This window comes from Schistocerca americana, chromosome 2 (assembly GCF_021461395.2).
Source record: "Schistocerca americana isolate TAMUIC-IGC-003095 chromosome 2, iqSchAmer2.1, whole genome shotgun sequence".
Classification (NCBI taxonomy): Eukaryota; Metazoa; Arthropoda; class Insecta; order Orthoptera; family Acrididae; genus Schistocerca; species Schistocerca americana.
Window position 1 is genome coordinate 158,982,110 of NC_060120.1, and position 13,928 is coordinate 158,996,037.

A 13,928-nucleotide genomic window follows, 5' to 3' on the forward strand; every position below is an offset into this window, starting at 1 on the left:
GCCAGAGCAGCAGTCTAACTTTTTCTGTATCCAGAAAGGCCCGTACAGGACCTTCAACATGCTGTCGTGCATTATCCTGCTGAAATGTAGTGTTTCGCAGGGATCGAATGAAGTGTAGAGCCACATCTGAAATGTAACGTCCACTGTTCAAAGTGCCGTCAATGCGAACAAGAGGTGACCGAGACGTGTAACCAATGGCACGCTATACCACCACGCCGGGTGATATGGCAGTATGGCGATGACGAATACATGCTTCCAATGTGCGTTCACCGCGATGTCGCCAAACACAGTTCGACCATCATGGTGCTGTGGACAGAACCTAGATTCATCAGAAAAAATGACGTTTGCCATTCGTGCACCCAGGTTAGTCATTGAGTACACCATCGCAGGCGCTCCTGTCTGTGATGCAGCGTCAAGGGTAACCGCAGCCATGGTCTCCGAGCTGATAGTCCATGCTGCTGCAAACGTCGTCGATCTGTTCGTGGAGATGGTTGTTGTATTGCAAACGTCCCCATCTGTTGACTCAGGGATCGAGAGGTGGCTGCACGATCCGTTACAGCCATGCGGATAAGATGCCTGTCATCTCGACTACTAGTGATATGAGGCCGTTGGGATCCAGCACGGCGTTCCGTATTACCCTTCTGAAACCACCGATTCCATATTCTGCCAACAGTCATTAGATCTAAACCAACGCGAGCAGCAATGTCGCGATACGCTAAATCACAATCGCGATAGCCAACAATCCGACCTTTATCAAAGTCGGAAACGTGATGGTACGTATTTCTTCTCCATCACGACGCATCACAACAACGTTTCACCAGGCGACGCCGGTTAACTGCTGTTTGTGTACGAGAAATCGGTTGGAAAGTTTCCTCAGGTCGGCACGTTGTAGGTGTCGCCACCAGCGCCAACCTTGTGTGAATGCTCTGAAAAGCTAATCATTTGCATATCACAGCATCTTCTTCCTATCGATTAAATTTCGCGTCTGTAGCACGTCATATTCGTGGTGTAGCAATTTTAATGGCCAGTAGTGTAATAAATCTGAGGTAGATCGGTCCTGGTAGTCTTTCTGGCAGTAGGTATGGTCCAACTACATTGTCACCAATTATCCCTGCCCAAAGTATTCATACCGACAAAGTGTTGGTGATTTTGAATCACTTACTTATGCGGATATTCCGCCGCCCAGACATGCATGCTGCGCAAGCTTTACATGCAGTCTCTAATAAACGTGAATTCGTCCGTTCGTAGTACCATACTCGGGAGTTGCAGCTGCAGTACGCATTGTTGTAAATACCACTACATAATGTGTAGCCGTCGTGGGTAGTCCTGACTTCCTGCACTTGGTTTAGATGGAGCCGGTGCTCAAGAACAACACGCCACGTGCACATTTATCTGTGTGCAGCACCTGTGCCACCTTGTGAGTGCTGGTGGCTGGCTTCTCTTCGAACATTGTCAGCACTTTCTACTCGAGTCGAGCGTGGACAACCCGCATCACATTGCAGCAATTATCAGAGGACGAACGCTAGACTGATGGCTGTATTCGCAAGTACCAAGCGCAACAGACAGAAAATACCTGTGTGCAACTTTCCGGCTTTCCTGAGGCGTCCCTCAGGGGCTATGAGGGGGGGTGCGCTTGTTTTTTAAAACGTTCTGAATTCAATCTGGGAGCAGTTCTCCCACTGCAATTTTCTTTACAGCATACAAGCACCATGTCGGTCATTACCCAGGCGGTGTACTGGTACATTTTGCACTGCTCATGTACATTATAATTATCCGGCCTGTTATGCCGTGGTCGGTTGATGAATTCTGTGTCAATTCCCAACGTTTCGTCCCCGTCTGCCGGGGACATCTTCAAGGGGGTCTGTAGCTCGATGGAAAGCCCAACACACCCACTGGCTCGCTGCTGACTGCCGCTAAATTCCATGTCCGCGCGCTCCCGCGCCGAGGCGTGACGTCACGTGTTTTGAAAACGTCAGTGCAATTGGCCGTTGTCCGCTGCCGTCGATCGCCGTTGCAATCACCCAGTGGTGGATGGGTGGTACACATCTTCTTCAACACCGGAATCCATATACCGTTTAATTTCAAGCCCTCCTCCTTCCAATTGAAATTATTAGGTTGTTTGGCGATTTCGATTTCCTTCCTGTAGAGTCTTTCGTAATATCCGCTTGTGGCCGCTAGTAATTGCGTCTTCTCGAAACGAATGTGGTGGTTACCTGGCTGGAAAGCATGCTCCGCAACAGCTGATCGTTCCGTTTCTTCTCTTCTACAATGGCCCCATGTGCTCTTCCAAACGTTTGGAAACAGTTCTTTTAGTGGTACCCACATAGACATCTCCAGAGTTACATGGGATCCTATACACTCCAGCTTTTTTCAGTGGTTTGCGAGTGTCCTTTGTAGGCTTAAGGTATTCCTGTATCTTCCTGGTGGGCTTTTAAATTAAGGTAATATTCCGCTTCGTCCAGATCCTTCCTATTCTTTCCGTTAGATTTTTAACAAACGGCAGGAAGACCTTAGATTTTGCAGTAGCCTGTACGTCACTAAGGTTTCTGCGTGGCTGTCTCAAAGCACGTTTTATTTCGGCGGACGAATATCCGTTCTTCATTAGTGCATTGTGGAGATGTTCCATATCAGCGTCGAGCAACTCAGGTTCACAAATATTTCTTGCTCTGTCTACTAGCGTCTTGATAACGCCCCGCTTCTGTTGTGGGTGGTGGTTCGAATCCCAGTGCAAATAACGGTCCGTGTACGTGGGTTTTCGGTATACTGAGGGGCCCGTTTTCGTTTCTAAAGACCAGCACCTCGAGGAAATGTAATTTGCCGTCCACCTCCTCCTCCATTGCAGTGTTGAAAGCGGAGCATGTACAAAATATGAATATACTATGCAGTCTGAAACATTATTTTTAATATCTTTTGGAATAAGTGATTCTTCTTGATAAACGGTCGGTTGCCTACCCGGCACAACATACTAACAAGGTAACCTCCCCATCGCACCCCCCTTAGATTTAGTTATAAGTTGGCACAGTGGATAGGCCTTGTAAAACTGAACACAGATCAATCGAGAAAACAGGAAGAAGTTGTGTGGAACTATGAAAAAAGATGCAAAATATACAAACTGAGTAGTCCATTCGAAAGATAGGCAACATCAAGGATAATGTGGAGCGCCGTGGTCCCGTGGTTAGCGTGAGCAGCAGCGAAACAAGAGGTCCTTAGTTCAAGTCTTCCCTCGAGTGGGAAGTTTAATTTTTTATTTTCAGACAATTCTTATCTGTCCGTCCGTCCGTCCGATGCGACTGTGAAACTGTTGCATTCATTTGTTGCAGTTTATGTGACAAACTCTTATGTTTTCATCTCTTTTTTGGGAGTCTTTATCATATCCACAAGAAAACCTAAATCGGGCAAGGTTCAAAACGGATCTGAGCACTATGGGACTCAACATCTTAGGTCATCAGTCCCCTAGAACTTTGAGCTATTTAAACCTAACTAACCTAAGGACAACAAACACATCCATGCCCGAGGCAGGATTCGAACCTGCGACCGTAGCAGTCACGCGGTTCCGGACTGAGGTGCCTAGAACCGCACGGCCACCGCGGCCGTCCCGGGCAAGGTAGAAGAATCTTTTTACCCGTTCGCCAAGTGTGGAGGTTAGGGGGGTTGACAACATATTTCTGTCATGTGACGCACATGCCGTCACCAGTGTCGTATAGAATATATCAGACGTGTTTTTCTGTGGAGGAATCGGTTGACCTATGACCTTGCGATCAAATGTTTTCGGTTCCCATTGGAGAGGCGCATCCTTTCGTCTACTAATCGCACGGTTTTGCGGTGAGGTCGCAAAACACAGACACTAACCTTATTACAGTGGACAGAGACGTCAATGAACGAACGGACAGATCATAACTTTGCGAAAAAAAGGAAAGTAAATTTTTCACTCGAGGGAGACTTGAACCCGGGTCCTTTCATTTCGCAACTGCTCACGCTAACCACGGGACTACGGCACTCCTGAGTTCACAGTGTCCGTGATGTTGCATATCTTGCCCTTGGTCTACTCAGTTTGTACACTTTGCTTATTTTTTTCATAGTTCCACACAACTTCTTCCTGTTTTCTAGATTGATCTGTGCTCAGTTTTTCAAGGCCTATCCACTGTGCCAACTTATAACTAAATTTGAGGGGGGTGCGATGGGGAGGTTCCCTTGTAAGTGTTGTCGATTGTTTTTTGGGACACCCTTATTTGGACAAGGTATGTATCGTTCCCTTAGGAACCGCGAAGACAAGGGGAAGCTAATTACAGCACGCACTGATGGGCCTCAGTAAATATTCCCCCAACGCTCCGTACGCAAACGGAACGTGAATAAACGTCAATACATGGCATACTGCACCGTGCATTTCAACGTGGTTTGTCGAGTGCTGTTACAGACGTAGATATAGAGGTTACCCAGTAAGGACTTGCTTAGCGGACGCCGCCTCCCTTTGGCCCCGCGGCCTGCGGACAGCACAAGAAGCGCTGGCTGCACGGGGTGGTAACAAGTGGGCCATCGCCTGCAGCCGCGGTCATCTGTTCAGGCGACGCAGGGTCTCCACCCCGGATAACCCCGGGCCTCGCCGCCAAAGCCTCCTGTGGCTGCCGAGGTCGACTCTCCAGTGGAGGACCCTTACAGGAAACCTTCATTCTCTTTTGATTCATATCTCATTTTTCTTGTTTACTGCGTCACTACGTCTCTCCGATGAAACGCCGTGTTGCCGACAACTGATAGTGGAGCATGTACAGAATATCAATGTACTGTGCAGTCTGAAACATTATTTTTAATATTTTCTTGGAGAAGTGATCGGTCTCTGAAATTAAAAGCTCTTTGTTTTTACGCCATACGCTTTTCTCTTCGATTTATTTGCAAATTATCCTTAGTGGTCTCCAATACATGTTGGTTCTGTATATACAGAGGGTAAAAATCAATGTATACAAAATTTTAGAGTGTTTACGAGGGGCGGAGAAAAATAATGAGCCTGATTTTTTACTTACCAAAGCTTTTATTGTTTTCAAACAACAATTTTGTCCTCTTCAAAGTTGTTCCCTTCAGCTGCTGCACAACGGTGGAGTCGTTGTTTCCCGTCTTGGTAGCAGCGCTGAAAGGCTTCGACTGGTAGGACCTTTAACATGTCGATCACATTATTCTGAATGTTCTCCAGAGTCCCAAAATGACGTCCTTTTGAGACAGTCTTCCATTTCAGGAAAAGAAAACAGTCACAACGACACAGAGCAGGTAAACAGGAGTACTGTGAAACAATGGGGATGCCTTTTTTCGTTAATCTCTTATTGTTAGGTGAGGAATAACTTTATGGAGCATACGTTAAGGAAGGTTAATTCGCTGTCTGAATCTACTTACAGAGTTTTTGAGATTTCGTTATCACATACGTCGTCCCAGAATTATACATTGTTCTCTTGTGTACACCAGGATATTCGGTGTTTGCAAGCTCATTTCACATATACACTTCACTTTAAGTGTATGTATTTTTTAAAAGCGTGTTTTTCTTGCGGATCTTTATGTATAAGGTTGCCAAATGTCATGTGTGATTTTGTTATCCTTCTGTTTGTATTGTGTTGTCCGTATACAAGTTGATATTCGTCTATTTGTTGTGGAGGACCATGTGTTATTACCTGTGTTCATGGATCCCTGATCACGGACAAGTGCGGAAAATGAGTGGAGAAGATTTCATTTTTTTGTAATGGACTTCTATCTTCTGCGGATGTTCAGTATGTTGCTGTTTACACTGATCAGCCAAAACATTGTGATCACCTAGTAGTAGCTGGTATGGCCACCAATGGCACGTATAACAGCCGCGACACGTCATTAACAATGACGCGTGGAAGCAAAGAGGTCTTGGTAGGTCGATGGAGGGAGTTGGTACTCAGTCTGCACACACAAGTCACCTAATTCCACCAAGTTCTGGGGAGGGGTGCTATAAGCTCTGATGCCATGTTCAATCAAATCCCAGATGTTGAAAGGTCTCTGTTGGATTCCTTTCATGTTAATTTCTTAAATCTGTTGTCATTTACGGCATAAATTCCTCTTCTAAATTTACTGTGGTTTTTCTGACTATCTGGGAGGAGACTGGGCAGTGAAACGTGTTACTTTTACACATAAACAAGAACGATCTGTCACACTACCACACTTTAAAACACAGTTTATATGTAATTCATGTCACACAGTCTCATACGGAACCTAAATCCGCTTTCTTTTGTATACTGTATATGATAAGATACTGTCATCCCCCTTCCCTTCTGTGTGAAAGAATGAATGAGCAAATGAATTTGTAGTTGCATGCTTGATGGTAGCAGACAAGCCTGTCTGCTAGAGAACAGTAGAACCAACGTCGGAACAGGTAGCTACGCTTTCTAGAAGCAAAGAGGTTTCTATTCTTAGTATGGTCCTGTCCCTCCCTTGTCATGTTGGTATAGGGAGCTGCCTCTCTGGTCACTTCCGTTTGTATTTTTGAAACACGATCGGTAGGAGCCCAGCAGGTCAGTCTGTCCGCGGCGAGCGTCTGAAGTGGTAAGATCTCCGGCTAAGCGCGTGTCTGCTAAGTCCGTAGGACAATGGATATCTGAAGTTCAGCCTAACTGGAAATTTAATCACCTTTATCTCAGGCTTAGCTCTAAAATATCTAATGTTATCTTAAATTGCAACGCCGTGTAATTCGAGTGTGAAGTTCAGAATATCTTCCGGTAGTTGCTTTGTCACTACTTTGTGAGTAAAGTGGAACCACGTGTTGATCAGTAACTCTAACTAAGATCGTCAATCTTAAATGCAAATGTGCGTGAGACTATAACGTCTCGTCTTGACAATATTTTTCAATATAGCAACTTTTCTTTTGTTCAACCCACGTGGGGTGTACTTTGTGAGACCAGTCCCACATGTTTATACAATTGTTTGACCCATCAGGTTAATAGTAAGACGGTAGTAACCAGTTCGAGGTTTTTCTTTTGTAAATCGCTTTTCGATCTAATTTATTTTAATTATCAAAATTATTGTGGAGTTACACTCTTCGTGTAAACCAAGTTGACCACGTGAAGCATGTGGTGTAATCATCAAAGTAGCCCTCAGCTATCCTTTCTGGAAGATTTCACAGAGAGTTAGTATGAATTTAGTATACTAGTGTGTGGTAATTACATGACGGACAGGATTGCGCTACGAACGTAACTTCTTTGGGTGAAAATTGAATCAGTTGGTTGTGGTTAATTTCCTCTTGCATATGTTTCAACGTTCTTCGTGTGTTATTTTATGAATGCAGTGTTGTATGTAGTCTCCCAATCTTGGCTCCCTATTTGATGTGTTCTGTAAGATTACAAACTCACATTTTCACAATCATAAATAAGGCACCAGTTTAGTTATGAATCAAGTTTGATATGCTGAAATTTTAACGGAACAATGATCAATGTTAAAATAAATGTCCAAATATAAACTGATTTATTTCTTTTTATTTAAATTGTCATTTATATATATATATATATATATATATATATATATATATATATATATATATATATACACTCCTGGAAATGGAAAAAAGAACACATTGACACCGGTGTGTCAGACCCACCATACTTGCTCCGGACACTGCGAGAGGGCTGTACAAGCAATGATCACACGCACGGCACTGCGGACACACCAAGAACCGCGGTGTTGGCCGTCAAATGGCGCTAACTGCGCAGCATTTGTGCACCGCCGCCGTCAGTGTCAGCCAGTTTGCCGTGGCATACGGAGCTCCATCGCAGTCTTTAACACTGGTAGCATGCCGCGACAGCGTGGACGTGAACCGTATGTGCAGTTGACGGACTTTGAGCGAGGGCGTATAGTGGGCATACGGGAGGCCGGGTGGATGTACCGCCGAATCGCTCAACACGTGGGGCGTGAGGTCACCACAGTACGTCGATGTTGTCGCCAGTGGTCGGCGGAAGGTGCACGTGCCAGTCGACCTGGGACCGGACCGCAGCGACGCACGGATGCACGCCAAGACCGTAGGATCCTACGCAGTGCCGTAGGGGACCGCACCGCCACTTACCAGCAAATTAGGGACACTGTTGCTCCTGAGGTATCGGCGAGGACCATTCGCAACCGTCTCCATGAAGCTGGGCTACGGTCCCGCACACCGTTAGGCCGTCTTCCGCTCACGCCCCAACATCGTGCAGCCCGCCTCCAGTGGTGTCGCGACAGGCGTGAATGGAGGGACGAATGGAGACGTGTCGTCTTCAGCGATGAGAGTCGCTTCTGCCTTGGTGCCAATGATGGTCGTATGCGTGTTTGGCGCCGTGCAGGTGAGCGCCACAATCAGGACTGCGTACGACCGAGGCACACAGGGCCAACACCCGGCATCATGGTGTGGGGAGCGATCTCCTACACTGGCCGTACACCACTGGTGATCGTCGAGGGGACACTGAATAGTGCACGGTACATCCAAACCGTCATCGAACCCATCGTTCTACCATTCCTAGACCGGCAAGGGAACTTGCTGTTCCAACAGGACAATGCACGTCCGCATGTATCCCGTGCCACCCAACGTGCTCTAGAAGGTGTAAGTCAACTACCCTGGCCAGCAAGATCTCCGGATCTGTCCCCCATTGAGCATGTTAGGGACTGGATGAAGCGTCGTCTCACGCGGTCTGCACGTCCAGCACGAACGCTGGTCCAACTGAGGCGCCAGGTGGAAATGGCATGGCAAGCCGTTCCACAGGACTACATCCAGCATCTCTACGATCGTCTCCATGGGAGAATAGCAGCCTGCATTGCTGCGAAAGGTGGATATACACTGTACTAGTGCCGACATTGTGCATGCTCTGTTGCCTGTGTCTGTGTGCCTGTGGTTCTGTCAGTGTGATCATGTGATGTATCTGACCCCAGGAATGTGTCAATAAAGTTTCCCCTTCCTGGGACAATGAATTCACGGTGTTCTTATTTCAATTTTCAGGAGTGTATATATATATATATATAACCGGTTATCGTAAGATGAGTACCAAAAGATTGTAATTAATGTTAGTTTGGCTGGGAATTTGGTAAGCTAGACTGGATACCTGGTGAAACAGTTGCGCAGTGATGCAAGGTTAACTTCCTCACATAGCTCACAGCTTTTAACCCGCTTTTATTGTCCATCAGCACCGCCTTCATAACAAATTAATGCAACAACATTACACATGGCGACCCTGTTCTGTGATTCCGCTAGACTCTGGAATCTCTGAAACTTTAGATTGCGAGTGTTGTATAATCTTAATTTTTTTTTCCCTGCAGCGCTCAAACAACTTCTGCGTTGTTTCTGAGGAGACTTTCAAAAGATTTACTGCGTTGTTGAGCGGCGTTGTGTTGTTTGTCTTGTTTTATCTATATTTGTGTGTTTTATATGTATGTGTTTTTTTTCTCGCTTGTAAATTGCACTGACTTCGATCAAAGATATAAATTTGTTTTGCGTGTGAAAAGTGCGTACTAGATTGGGTACCTTTCGTGTGACTGTCGTAATTTTTGGGGGATACATTTATTTTGATTAGTGTGTCGCGTACTGGGTATAAATTGAACTAATGCAGACACGTCACCAAGCTAAAAGTAGGCGGTCCAACAACTTGCGCAACATGGACCAAAGGGATAATTTGATTTCGAATATTAACGCGTTGGACGGTTTCGAAAATGCATCGGGGAATACTTCAGAGGAAATGCAAAACAGGACGAACGGGCTCACATCAGAGCCAGAAATTAATTTGCCTCCAACTAACCAAATTGACTTGGCAGAACTCATGAAAGCCTTATTGCAACAAAATAAAGAAAACGCAGAGAAATCTGAAAAATCGATCCGAGAGCTAGGCGAACAAATGACGCAGAAATCTCAAAAATCGATCCGCAAGCTAGGCGAACAAATGACGCAGAAATCTAAAAAATCGATCCGCGAGCTAGGCGAACAAATAGACGAAACACTAATGCAGCAGACAAATAGAGTCTTCATGACAAATTAAGGCAACAACATTACAATGTGTTCGATCGGGTTCAGATCTGGCGACTTGGGGGGCCAGCACATCAACTGGAACTCCCCCCTGTGTTCCTCGAACCACTCCACCACACTCATGGCCTTGTGACAAGGAGCATTATCCTGCTGAATAATGTTACCGCCGTTGGGGAACACGATCGTGTACGTGTACGTGTACGTGGTCTGAAACCAGTATACAATACTCCTTGGCCGACATAGTGCCTTACACGACCTCAGCTTGACCCATGGATGCCCACGCATGTTCCACAGAGCATATTGGAGCCGCCTCCAGCTTGTCTCCGTCCCCTGGAAGGCGACGGATTCGCGCCCTCCCTTCGACATGATGAAGGTGTCGGTATTCATTAGACCATGCATAGCTCTTCCACTGCGCCAACGTTCAGTGCCGATGGTTTCACTCACAGTTGCCAATGTCATGGTGTTAACATGGGCACATGCATGGATCGTCGGTTAACGAGGTCCATCGTTACGAGTGTTCGGTGCACTGTGTTTTCAGAGACATACTTGAGCTCTGCCCAGCATTAATTTCTGATGTTAGTTCCATCACAGTTTGCCACCTGTCCTATTTTACCAGTCTGCCCAGCCTACGACATCCGATATCTCTAGTGAGTGGTGGGCGCCCAACCACACGACGTCACGTGCAGACGTGGTTTCACCTTGGTTTCGCCACATGTTGAAGACACACACCACAGCACTCGAAGAACACTCGACAACTCATACAGTTCCCAAAATTCAGGTGCTGAGCCTCTGGGCCATCACAATCTGCCCTCGGTCAAACTCAGGTTGATCGCGCGCCTCCCCCATTCCACACAGAGACAGCAAGCCGACTGGTACTACATGCCAGTGCGTGTGTCTGACTAGCAGTCATTCCTCACCAGGTGACGCTGCTATCACCTGGACAAGCTTACATCGATAGTAGGTCGGTTGTCATATGTGCTGGCTAATCAGTGTAATTTGCTTGTTATTGTTTTTGTGGCTGCGACTACCAGTGAGTTACACTACTGGCCATTAAAATTTCTACACCATGAAGATGACGTGCTACAGAAGCGAAATTTAACTGACAAGAAGAAGATGCTATGATATGCAAATGATTCGCTTTTCAGAGCATTCACACAAGGTTGGCGCCGGTGGCGACACCTACAACCTGCTGACACGAGGAAAGTTTCCAACCGATTACTCATACATGCAGCAGTTGACCGGCGTTGCCTGGTGAAACGTTGTGATGCCTCGTGTAAGGAGGAGAAATGCGTACCATCACGTTTCCGACTTTGATACAGGTCGGATTGTAGCCTATCACGATTGCGGTTAATCGTATTGCGACATTGCTGCTCGCGTTAGTCGAGATACAATGACTATTAGTAGAATATGGAACCGGTGGGTTCAGGAGGGTAATACGGAACGCCGTGCTGGATCCCGACGGCCTCGTATCACTAACAGCCGAGATGACAGGCAGCTTATCCACATGGCTGTAACGGATCTTGCAGCCACGTCTCGATCCTTGAGTCAACAGATGGGGACGTTTGCAAGACAACAACCATCTGCAGGAACAGTTCGACGACGACTATCAGCTCGGAGACATGGCGGCAGTTACCCTTGACGCTGCATCACAGACAGGAGCGCCTGCCGTGGTGTACTCAACGACGAACCTGGGTGCACGAATGGTAAAACGTCATTTTTTCGGATGAATGCAGGTTCTGTTTAGAGCATCATGATGGTCGCATCCGTGTTTGGCGACATCGCGGTGAACGCACATTGAAAGCGTGTATTCGTCATCGCCATACTGGCGCATCACCCGGCGTGATGGTATGGGGTGCCATTGGTTAAACGTCTCGGTCACCTCTTGTTCGCATTGACGACACTTTGATCAATTGAGGCTACATTTCAGATGTGTTACGACCCGTGGCTCTACCCTTCATTCGATCTCTGCGAAACTCTACATTTCAGCAGTCATTACTCTTGATAAACTGTGGTATCGCGTTGAAGCTGCATGGGCAGCTGTACCTGTGCACGCCATCCAAGCTCTGTTTGACTCAATGCCCAGGCGTATCAAGGCCTTTATTACGGCCAGAGGAGGTTGTTCTGGGTACTGATTTCTCAGGATCTATGCACCCAAATTGCTTGGAAATATAATCACATGTCACTTCTAGTATAATATATTTGTCCAATGCATACCCGTTTATCAGATGCTTTTCTTCTTGGCGTAGCAATTTTAATGGGCAGTAGTGTACTTATGTGAAATAGATTATTTAGTGCTATTTTGCTCATCGCAAGGGCTCTTTGCGTGTGAAAATTCTGTTGTAACTTTAGTTTTCCGTTGTGATTGTTCGTTCTAATAACTGTCCCATCCAGTTCAGAGTTAGAAGGCTTATGCTCATGCTTTGATACATGTTTACGACAAGCTATTCTCACACTTCTAGCTATTTATGTGTTATTTGTACATAGTTTTGAATTTCCGGCCTGTTTTCCCCAGGTACACTGATCTGCAGTCTTGGAATTACAACTGATATATAACGGCTCCTAGGTATTTGTCTGCTTTTCGTATTTCTCCAGTGTTTCTGCTATCTTGTGCTGATTGGTGTGAGTTTGTCGATGAAAACAATGTATTTTTGTCATTCGTCTCTTAGGTGTTTGTGTACTATGTGTTTGGAGATTATAATACCTTTGAACGGAAAATTAACGTCATTGAGATGTGATATTTCAGGTATTCTCGGAGTGATTGACTGGAGTTGTGCTTCCTGGCGTTGAACCATTGGTTTATTCCTATTTGCTGCATGGTATTTCTACGACCCAACCAGTCTGCTTCTTCTTCGAGTCTGTTACAAACAGATTGTGAAGTATTGCCTGTATCGAATAGCTATTTATGGCAGAATTCGAGTGCCAGCAACCGCCACTCCCCTTGATCCTCGTTTGTTTTTGAAGACCACGTTGTTAATCTGTGAAACGCAAATTTCTGCTGCATTGTGTTTCAGTCAAAATAAGCAGCGCCAGAAAGAGAAATTGAATCTAAGGAAGAAAACGAAAAGTTCAGAATCAACTTTTCTGGCTTAACGCTGACACTATTTCCGGAAATATCGGTTGACTAGCGGAAACATGGCGTCCCACATATTTCGCTCCTGTCAAGTAAGATAAACAGTCTTTCTTACGACCTTAAAGATGACCTAGGTTTCCGAGAGCCGAATGTATACCGCATTCTACGAGAATGTGGCATGTGTTGTGTGAGGCGGACTATGTGTTAAAAACAGTCACGGAAAGGTGCAAGAAAGATTAGTGAGACATCGGCCTATAATGAGCATCCGTTCAGCTCACACAGAGCACTACTTCAGGTGTAATTATGAAATGAAATACGACGAGGTCAGTATCACTGTGCAAATCCAAGTTTCTGAACTTGGAACTTGTGGTAAAATGTGTGGGACCAAACTGCTAAGGCCATCGGTCCCTAGGCTTACACACTACTTAATCTAACTTAACTTACGCTAAGGACGTCACACACACCTATGCCCAAGGGAGGACTCGAACCTCCGACGGGGGGAGCAATGCGAACCGTGGCAAGGCGCCTTAGACAGCACGCCTAAACCGCCCAGCGAACTTTCTGAGACAGTAAAATTTAGGAGTCTTCCGAAGTAATGATATCGGAAAACCTGATAAATGGGAATGAAAGTTTCATTTTAAGCAATTATTGGGATCGGAAACACAACTGATTTGGATCTCGACTCCCATCTCAAATATCACGGTTGGAAAACTCTGTGCAATGGTGCGATTCGTAGAGTAACAGTCCACTCACCGAAAAACAAATCAGCATCAGTTAGCATGTAAGTGCATTAAGGGATCTGTGAGTCGGTATTTTAATATCAGTGGAGCGCAAACGATAACTCACTGTCGTTTGGCAGTCCAAGGGGCGATTACGCATACC